We start from the raw sequence: 11,231 nt of genomic DNA, 5'->3' as shown, positions 1-11,231 counted from the left end.
ACACCAGCAGAAGCCAGCTGAAAGGAGCACTTTGAACTGAAAATCCATCTTGGCATGGTCCTTTTGGAGTATTTGTAGGTCTCCCTCTGGTTATTCAGACCCAGACTCAGGAAGGAAACACTCTTTTTAAACTGCTGGCTTTTAGAATGAAAAGACTGGCTTTTAGAAATGAAAAGATCCAAGCAGAAGGAGGGAGTTGATGTAAGAACCAGAACCTAGGCAGAGATTTAAACTGGATCAGAAAACGAACAGTCTAGAAAACCTGGTTAACTAAAAGGCACCCAGGGGAACTTAGCGTTTTGAAAACAAGCGATGAGGAATCCCACACTAAGTCATCTATTTGATTCTTGTATTTCGGTCAATGAGGGCATGTGTTTTGCATATTGAATAATATTTGGGTTGGTATCATTTTTTATAAACAGGGATCATTAGTTCTCCCTGTTTTCTTTTTTTTAAAACTATATTTTTTTTCATGCAAGTTCATTAAATTTGAGATGCAGTAATGAACTGAAATCCTGCCAAATCTGATTCCCCAAACCACAGTTAATCCATTGGGCACTTTGAAAAGCATACATGTAGTTTTAAAATATAATTAATTATGTGTGACCCCAACTTGGCTGGGGCCTATGGGCAGCCTCTGTTCCTACCCCTTCATTCTTTTAGCAGTAGGGCTTAGCACGGTACCTTCAAAAACAAATTTGGGGGGTGACTGGTTAGCTCAGTTGGTTAGAGCATGGTGCTGATAACACCAAGGTTGCCGGTTTGATCCCCGCATGGGCCACTGTGAGCTGTGCCCTCCTTAAAAGAGTCAACTATGCCATTGTAGCATGAAAGCAATGTGTAACCAATGACCATGGCTGTTGCCCAATAAAATTTAAAACATTAATTAATTAATTAATTAATTTTAAAAAATTGGCTCCACAAAGCATGTTTTATGTAAAATAGATTGTATAGGCAGTTAATGTGAGAGCAGTGGAGCATGCATGTTGTACGCCACAGTGAAATAACCAGAACGCTGCTCAACACCTGACTCTGCCCTGCAATCTCCTCATTGGCTCCCAGTTCCTCTCCCCTCCTCCCCTGGTATCTTTCTATACTTCTTATGCTCCACATGTTAGCTCTGCTTTTCCGATCTGATTTTCTCAAACTCATCTTCCCTTTTAACAGAAAAAGGACCCTCTAGTGCTCCGTCTTTTGCAGTTGAGGGTTATAAACAACAGTACTGTCCCATCACTGATATTTATTTTTCAGTTTGCATGTGTGTGTTGGCTTAGTTCTAATATTTGCATTTTATGATTGTGCTCTGCAGTAGGAGAAAAATAACCCAGCTCTCCTGAACCAGGTACATGATTGTGTTTACCCTCGAGCACCTGACCTATGCTTTGTTTTCCATGGGATTGTTGTGGAAGATGTTTACTGAACCCCCAAAGTGAACAATAGCTTTTATGGACTCATGGCAAAGCCAGCTGAATGGGACATTGCAGGCCGCTTAGTTCAGCCCTCGTGTTATGACAGTGCGGTGCAGTGGGCCCTCCAGCCAAACCAGCCTTCCTAGCTGTGTGACCTTGGACAAGTTTCTTAACCTCTCTGGGACTCAGTTTTATAATCTTTAAAATTAGGATAAGTCACATCACCTAGCTCATGAAACTTATGAGGATGGATGGGTTAATATCACTAAAGCATAATTAGTGATTTCAAAAAGGTAAAATCATGTCTTGCATGAGAATATAAAGTGAAAACCTAACATTTTACTCAAGTTATTAAATCATGGAAGAATCAATAAGATGTTAAGCCTAGTTCAAATGAAAGTGTGATTTATAGATTTCTATTCTTTGCCAGAAAAAATTTATTACAGGTAGCATTTTCAATGTTCTCAGTTTTCCACAATGCAACAGATATCCCTGTGGTAGGAGGTTGAATAATGTCCCCCCCACACACCCCCAAAGATATCCACATTCTAATTCCTGGAACCTGTGACAGTTACCTTAGATGGCAAAGGATGAGTTTGTAGATGTAATTATATTAAAGATATTGAGATGAAAAGATTATCCTGGATTTTCCTGGGTGGCCCTAAGTGGAGTCACATATATCCTTATAAGAAGGGGCAGAGGGAGAATTGACATGCAAGTGCACAAGCGCACACGGAGGCAATGAGACCACAGAAGTGGAGATTGGAGTCATGTGACCACAAACCAAGGAATGCTGGCAGCCACCCAGTGCTGGCTGAGGCCAGTAACAGATTCTCCCCTGCAGCATGGAGGGAGCACAGCCCTGCAGATGCCATGTGGTCAGCCCAGTGAAACTGATTTCAGACTTCTAGCCTCCAAAACTGAGAGAGAATAAATGTGTGTTTTTCTAAGCCACCAAGTTTGTGGCAATTTGTTATAGTACCATGGGAGTTGGCTGCAGAATTGTAAAATAGCCTCCTCAACCGAAAGTCAAAGACACACGCTCCCTGGAGGGTCTGCTGGACCAGACCCCAAAAGTGTACTAAAAGGACTCCAGGAGCCTTGTAACCCATTCCCATGTTTGGACAAGTCTTCCTGACGGTCTTGGGACATATATACCAGGGGTGCCAAAAAAATGTATACAAGTGGACGCTTTGGTCAACGTTGCTCAAGCAGTAGTTCGCCATAATCAAAAGTGTCTGGACACTGATAGTAACCACTTTGAGCACCTCTTGTAACTACAGAAGTCAAATATGACTTGTATTCATCTTTTGTTATCGGTATATGTTTAATATTACAATTTTAATACAGTTTTTCATTTCTTAAAATGTGTATACATTTTTTGGGTACCGTGTGTGTGTGTTTGTGTGTGTGTGTGTGTGTGTGTGTGTGTGTATCTAAAGTGCTCAGGAAATATGTAAAGCATCCAATTCATAGTAAGCATTAATTACACTTAAGTGTTATTTATAATATTACTATTACTACTACTACTAATAATAATAATAATTATCATCATCTTCATCATCACAGTTATTATCATTTTCCTTTGTGTTGCTGGTTGGTCCTTTCCACTTGTTGGGCTGTGTTGAATGTGAACCAATGGCTCACTTGACCAACTGGGATCCATGTCCCAGTGGAAGAAAATAACAGGAGTGTGAGTGAAAGGAAGGTTGCTCTAGTTGGAGATTAATGTTTCAGCTCTTAGGTGCGGGTGTGTAACAGTTTAAGAGGTTGGCAGTGATGGATTTTGTATTATCCAGGCCTCCCCTAAGTTGCTGGGGAGATAAAGATAGTAAAAAGGACAATTAAATGGAAAGATGTATGACTTTCAATGAACAAAAATCATGGAGAATGCCAATAGGATATAAAAATGCTGGCTTGCAAATCCCTTGAATAGCAGAAGTAAGTGCCTTCTTGCTAGCTTAAAAGGAGATTGTATTTTTTTTTCATATGAATGAGAAAAAGCCATAGGTTGATGAAAATGTTGAAGAAATGCAGTGTGACATTTAATAGAATTTTGAATTAATCTAGGACTGTGGTTCTCAAGGGGTGAGAGAGGATTATGTCCCCCAGGAGACATTTGGCAATATATAGTGACATTTTGGGTCATCACAACTCGGGCCACTGCTGGCATCTAGTTAGTAGAGGGCAGGAATGCTGCTAAACATCCTACAATGCACAGGACAGCCACATGAAGAATTATACAGCCCAAAATGTCAATAGTGCTGAGGCTGAGAGGTTTGTATCTAGGGTGAGAGTTTGACACTCATAGAATCAGAGCCTTGGAAGGTACCATAGAGGTCATGAAGTTGAGTGGTTTTCCGATGACATCCTTCAAGTCCCACAGAGAGGATGAGCAGGCCCTGGGAGCTGCAGCGGGGCCAAGGGGAGGGGTGGCATTCTCCAGATTGCAGGCCCCTCTTTCCTCTGCTCTTGTGTTGGTGTGGGACTGACCATTTCAGATGGATAGTATTTGGTGCTCAACAGAAGTTTGAAAATAACTGATGTGCTTTAATTCTCCCATTTTGTAGATGAAAAATGGACTATGATAATTGTAACACACGTCACTGACAGTGCCAGGTGGGACCCCAGTGTCCTGGCTTCCTCTATACCTTAGCTGACTCTTAAATATCCACTCAGACCCTGTTAGAAAAACCTGTGGGCTTTCAAACCCATGTCTGAATCAGACATGAGCTGGTTTACTTTATGACCATAATGAACACATAAAACTGGATACAATAAAAGAGATTTCATTTATGGAGACTATTTACTGAGGCACTTACTGTGCCTACCCTGCACTCGGCCTGAACATTTAGAGGGTGGAGGATTTACAGCTGAATTTATCCAACCCCAGTATATATTATGGAAACTGGAGTTTTAAATAAACCACAGCTTATTTTTTGTCTCTTCTAAACATAGAGTGCTGAGGGCTAGGAAAAGTAAGGACACACTGGGTGTCCTGCTGTCATCCTTCTTGGTGGCTGCCCAGCACTATGTTTGGGGGAGTTTCTGCCGTGAGTCCTGTCTTTCTAAGGTCAAAGAGAAACTCACTTGTCCACTCCCCTTGCAGCCAAGGCCAGTTGTGAGAAGCGGCTTCTCCAATCAGACTCACCTGTGGGAAGCTTGGGGAGGCAGTGACAGGAGAAGGAGGTACCCCAGCAAACACATTCTGGTGACAGGGAGGAGAAAACCCGGAAAGGCATGGCCCAATGGCAGCTGGGTTAGGACCTCCTTTAACACATTTCTCTTCTGCTACCTAGTGAGGGCCTGTACACTGCACTGAGAACTCTGCCCATTGCAGAAGGAGAAGTGGTACTATACAACCATCTCAGGAACCAAACCACTTCACATTTCTGTGTTTTTGTGAACCATCAGACAAACTGTCACTGTTCCCACCTCCTCTGTGTTTCCCCCCCTAATTAGGCAGGTTTTGAAAGAACTCACTAGCAGTAGTATCTTGTTATAGACCAGAAGTTGTCTTTTACAGTTGAGTTCATGAACACTGGTTTTATGATAGGCCTTGTACAGCCCATGGTAACCACATGTATGACTGACTCTCTATATTTGAATTTCAAAAAATGCTCCAAGTAAAGTAAAAACAAAAAATGAATTCTTTTCCACCCAGATTTTTACTGTGTTGCTCAACACATATGACTTCAGGTGGGTTCTGTTTTAACAGATTCTTGGAAGATGCCACAGAGGAAAGGCCATCATGAACTGAGACAGCTGTCTTGATTACAGCTCAACCTGGCTTCAAATGACTCTCAGGTAGTTAATTGATTCAGGCAAGATAATCTGTGAGTGATAAACAGCACAGACCTTTTCTTTTCAGCTGGTCAGTGAGAAAGAAGTCTCCCTGATTCAGTCTTAAAGGATGACTTTCTCTTGCTGAAACTCATTTATTTGCAAATAGTTCTTTAAACATCCAGAGATTTTAAAATCTAAGATGATGTTGCAGAGATGGATGCTCATGCTCAGGCGAATAACAAAATTGTTTTTGAATGTGCCAGGCTCAAAGAGCTGCTAATACTGTCTGAATCAAGGATTGCTCTGACTTTCTCAGACTATGGGGCTCACTTTGTGGCCACTCCAGTCATTTTTTCTAGAAAGCGTTCAAATGGAAACACTACACCAGAGCTGCTTTTGTGAGATGTTCACATCTGCCATGATGCTGATAGAGCCATATTTTTTCTCCTTTGAAGGAAACCCCTCTCCTTTGAGATGTTGTTGACAGCTGATGCACTTCCATCCTTGAATAACCCTAACTCATGTTTTCTAGGCCATCATAACACCTGTTGGGCCAATGATTGGTTCCCAGCAGCAGTCACAGGTCTGTGGCTCTCGGGAGCCCTTCCAAGGACTCGTCCATGGTCCTGACTGTGCCTGTCTTGAAGGGCAGGATCTCTGCTGTCAGTCCTCTTGGCTGCAGCAGGGTGCCCTGCCTTTCCTCTTCTGCTCTCATATGATGTCTCCTGTGCTTTGATGTCCAAAATGACAACACCATTGATGGCATGGTGCCTGCTGCAGGCACAGCTGGTGACCCTCACCCAAGGTGGTTTGGTGACACATGTTGCCCACCAGTGAAGTCACTGGCTTCTGATGTCAGGGACTTTGTCTCTCATCATTGCAGAAGCGGCCAGTGCCCACCCTGTTGAAGCCTTGTGCTTTTTTTTTTGGTGTTTCTTTAAGATTTTTATTAAAATATAGCTAACATATCATATTATATTAGTTTCAGGGACACACTATAGTTATTCAACATTTATATACCTAAAGAAGTGATCACTATGTATTACTGACTATATTCCCCATGCTGTACATTACATCCCCATGACTTATTTGTTTTATACCTGGAATATTGAACCTCTTATTGTCCTTCACCTTTTCCTCACCTTTTAAAAATATTTCAATTACAGTTGACATTCAATATTACTTTATATTAGCATAATAATTAGACATTTATATAATTTAAGAAGTGATCCCACTGAGTCGTCCAGTACCCACCTGACACCATACTTGTCATTACCACATTATTGACTATATTCCCTATGCCTTACTTTACATTCCCATGACTATTTTGTAACTGCAATTTGTATTTCTTAATCCCTTCATTTCTTTCACCCTGCCTCCCAACCCCCAACCCAACTGGCTATCTATCATCAGCTTGTCCCTAAACTATGAGTCTATTTCTGTTTCATTTGTTCATCTATTTTATTCTTTAGATTCCATGTAGAAATAAGATCATATGGTATTTGTCTTTCTCTGTCTGACTTATTTCACTTAGCGTAATACCCTCTAGGTCCATCCACATTGTCACAAATGGTAAGATTTCATCATTTTTATGGCAGAGTAATACTCCATTGTATAAATATACAACTTCTTATTTATTCATTCATCATTGATGGACACTTAGGTTGCCTCCATATCTTGATTACTGTAAATAATGCTGCAGTGAACATAGACATCCATATCTTTTTAAATTAGTGTTTTGGATTTCTTCAGATAAACACTCACAAGTGGAATTGCTGAATTATAAGGTAGTTTTATTTTTCATTTTCCGAGGAACCTCCATACTGTTTTCCATAGTGGCTGCACCAATTTGCAATGTCACCAATAGTGCATGAGGGCTTCTTTTTTGCCACATCTCTGCCAGCACTTGTTTGTTGATTTATTGATGATATCCATCCTGACAGGTGTGAGGTGCTATCTCTTTGTGATTTTAATTTGCATTTACCTGATGATTAGTGACACTGAGCATCTTTTCACATGGCTATTGGCCACCTGTATGTCCTTTTTGGAGAAATGTCTATTTAGGTCCTCTGCCCATTTTTAAATTGGATTGTTAGTTTTTTGGTGCTAAATTGCATAAGTTCTTTATAAATTTTGAATATTAACCCCTTATCAGATGTATCATTGGCGAATATTTTCTCCAATTCACTAGGTTGTCTTTTTGTTTTGTTAATGGATTCATTTGCTGTGAAAAAACAAACAAAAAAACTTTTTAGTTTGATGTCATCCCATTTGTTTATTTTTTCTTTTGTTTCCCTTGCCAAAGGCAACACACGAGAAAAAATATAACTAAGAGCAACGTCAGAGAGTTTACTGCCTATGTTTTCTTCTAAGAGTTTTATGGTTTCAGGTCTTACCATTTAAGTCTTTTAATCCATTTGGAGTTTATTCTTGTATATGGTGTAAGAAGGTGGTCTGGTTTCATTATTTTTTTTTTGCATGAGTCTGTCCAATTTTCCCAACACCATCTGTTGAACAGACTGTCTTTACCAAATTGTATATGCTTGTCTTCTTTGTCATAGTTTAATTGACCATATAGGTATAGATTTATTTCTGGGCCGTTTATTGTGTTCCGTTGACCTATGTGTCTGTTTTCATGCCAATATCATGCTGTTTGATTCCTATAGCCTTGATATCAGGTGGTGTGATACCTCCAATTTTGTTCTTCTTTCTCAAAATTGCGGTGACTATTCAGGGACTTTCATGGTTCTATATAAATTTTAAGATTATTTGTTCTAGTTCTGTGAAAAATGCCATTGGTATTTTGATAGGGATTGCATTGAATCTATAGATTGCTTTGCAGAGTATGGACATTTTATTATTTTATTTATTTATTTATTTATTTATTTTTAAGATTTTATTGGGGAATCGGGGAAGGGGAACAGCCAAGTTGTTGCCCTTCAGTTTTAGTTGTGGAGGGCACAGCTAGCTCAGCTCCCAAGTCCAGTCTCCATTTGGCTGCCCATCGGCAGCTCATGGCAACTCAGCTCAAGGTGCCGTGTTCAATCTTAGTTGCAGGTGGGCGTAGCCCACCATCCCATGCGGGAGTCGAACCAGCAACCTTGTTGTTAGGAGCACATGCTCTCACCAGCTGAGCCATCCTCCCGCTTATTGGCAGCTCAGCTCGGGTGCAGCTCACTGGCCCAAGTGGGAATCGAAACGGCGAACCTGTTGCTCAGAGCTCGCGCTCTTAACCAACTGAGCCACTTGGCCAGCCCCAGTATAGACATTTTAATGATGTTAATTCTTCCTATCCATGAGCATGGTATATGCTTCTATTTATTTGTATCTTCAATTTATTTCTTCAGTGTATTATAATTTTTCAAGTGCAAGTCTTTTACCTCTTTGGTTAAGTTTATTCCTAGATATTTTTTGATGCAACTGTAAATGGTGTTGTTTTCTCAATTTCTCTTTCTGATAATTTGTTATTGGTGTATAGCAATGTAACTAATTTATGAATATTAATTTTGTATCCTGGTCCTCTATTGCATTCATTTATTTGTTCAAATAGTTTTTTGGCAGTATCTTTAGGGTTCTCTCTATATAGTATCATGTTGTCTGCAAAAAATAACAGTTTTACGTTTTCTTTTTCAATTTGGATGCTTTTATTTCTTTTTGTCTGACTGCTGTGGCTAAGACTTCCAATACTAGGTTGAATAAAAGTGGTGAAAGTCGACATTCTTGTCTTGTCTCTGATCTAAAGGAAAATGTTTTTAGCTTTTCACCATTGAGTATGACATTAGCTGTGGGTTTGTCATATATGGCCTTTATTATGTTGAGATATGTTCTTTCTATTCCCCATTTGCTGAAAGTTTTTATCATAATTTCATGTTGCATTTTATAAAACGCTTTTTCTGCATCTATTGATATCATTATGACTTTTACCTTCATTTTGTTTATGAGGTGTGTTATGTTAATTGATTTGCAGACATTGAACCAAACCTTGCACACCAGGAATAAATCTCACTTGATGATGGTGTATGATCCTGTTAATGTATTGCTCAATTCTATTTGCTTATATTTTGTTGAAGACTTTTGCATCTATGTTCATCAGGCATACCGGCCTATAATTTTCTTTTATTTGTAATGTCTTTGTCTGGTTTTGGAACCAGGATAATGGTGGCCTCATAAAATGAAGTTGGGAGCTTTCCATACTCTTGAATTTTTTGGAATAGCTTGAGAAGGACAGGTGTTAATTCTTTGAATGTTTGGTAAAATTGACCTGTGAAGCCATCTGGTCTGGAACTTTTGTTAGTGGGGAGTTTTTTGAGTACTGATTTGATTTTGTTAGTAATAATCAGTCTGTTCACATTTTCTGTTTCTTCTTGATTCAGTCTTGGAACATTGTATATTTCTAGGAATTAATCCATTTCTTCCAGATTGTCCTATTTATTAGCATATAATTGTTTATAGTATTTTCTTATAATCCTTTGTATTTTTGTGGTGTCAGTTGTCACAGCTCCACTTTTATTTCTGATTTTATTTACTGGGGTCCTCTCTCTTTTTTTTTCTTTATGATCTGGTTAAAGGTTTATCAGTTTTGTTTAGCTTTTCAAAGAAGCAGTTCTGGATTTCACTGATCTTTTTTATTGTGATTTTTTTATTCTATTTCATTCATTTCCACTCTAATATTTATTATTTCCTTCTTTCTGTTAACTTTGGGCTTTGTTTGCTGTTCTTTTTCTAGTTCCTTTAGATTTACAGTTAGATTGTTTATTTGAGATTTTTCTTGTTTCTTGAGGCATTGGCATAAATTTCCCTCTTAGGACTGCTTTTGCTATGTCCCATAGATTTGAGGTCATTGTATTTTCATTTTCATTTGTCTCAAGTTATCTTTTGATTTATTCCTTGATTACATTATTAACTCATTCATTGTTTAGTAGCATGTTATTTAGCCTGAATGTGTTTTTGTGTTTTTCAGGTTTTTTTCTTGTAATTGATTTCTAGTTCCATACCATTCTGGTTGAAGAAGATGCTTGGTATAATCAATCTTCTTAAATTTATTGAGAATATTTTGTGGTCTAACTTGAAAAATCTATCTTGAAAAATCTTTCATGTGCATTTGAGAAGAATGTATATTCTGCTGCTTTGGGATGAAATGCTCTAAAAATATCAATTAAATTTATCTGGGCTAGTATGACATTTAAGGCCACTATTTCCTTGTTGATTTTCTGTCTGGAATATCTATCCCTTGATGTCAATGGGGTATTAAAGTCCCCTACTATGACTGTATTTCTGTTAGTTTCTCCCTTTACCAGTTGGTTGATATTTGCTTTATGTATCTATCTAGGTGCTCTTATGTTGGGTGCATAAATGTTTAGAAGGTTATATTCTCTTGTTGGATTGATCCCTTTATTGTTACAAAATGTTTTTCTTTATCTCTTTATAGCCTGTTTTAAAAGTCTGTTTTGTCTGATATAAGTAGTGCTACTCCAACTTTTATTTGTATTTCCATTTGCATGAAATACCTTTTCCTATCCCTCTATTTTCACTATATATGTGTCTTTCAATCTGAATTAGGCCTCTTGTAGGCAACATATGTAAGGTTCTTGTTTTCTTACCCATTCAGCCACCCACTCTTTTGATTGGAGCATTTAACCCATTTACATTTAAAGTGATTATTGATAGGTACATAGTAATTGCCATTTCATTATTCATTTTTCTGATTTCTTTTGTTTGTTTGTTTGTTTCCCTCCTTCTTTTTCTTAAAGAAGTTGCTTTAACATTTCTTGTAATACTGGCTTGGTGGTAATGAATTCCTTTAGCTTTTTCTTGTCTGGGAAGCTCTTTATCTGCCCTTTGATTCTAAATGATAGCCTTGCTGGGTAGAGTAATTTTGGCTGCGGTTCCTTGCTTGTCATTATTTTCAATATTTCTTGCCAATCTCTTCTGGCCTGCAAAGTTTCTGTTGAGAAATTAGCTGTCAGTCTTATGGGAGCTCCCTTTTTAGTAACTAACTGGTTTTCTCATGCTGCTTTTAGGAATCTCTCTTTGTCT

This window comes from Hipposideros armiger, unplaced genomic scaffold (assembly GCF_001890085.2).
Source record: "Hipposideros armiger isolate ML-2016 unplaced genomic scaffold, ASM189008v1 scaffold_400, whole genome shotgun sequence".
NCBI classification, from domain to species: Eukaryota; Metazoa; Chordata; class Mammalia; order Chiroptera; family Hipposideridae; genus Hipposideros; species Hipposideros armiger.
This window is presented reverse-complemented; position numbering follows the sequence as displayed.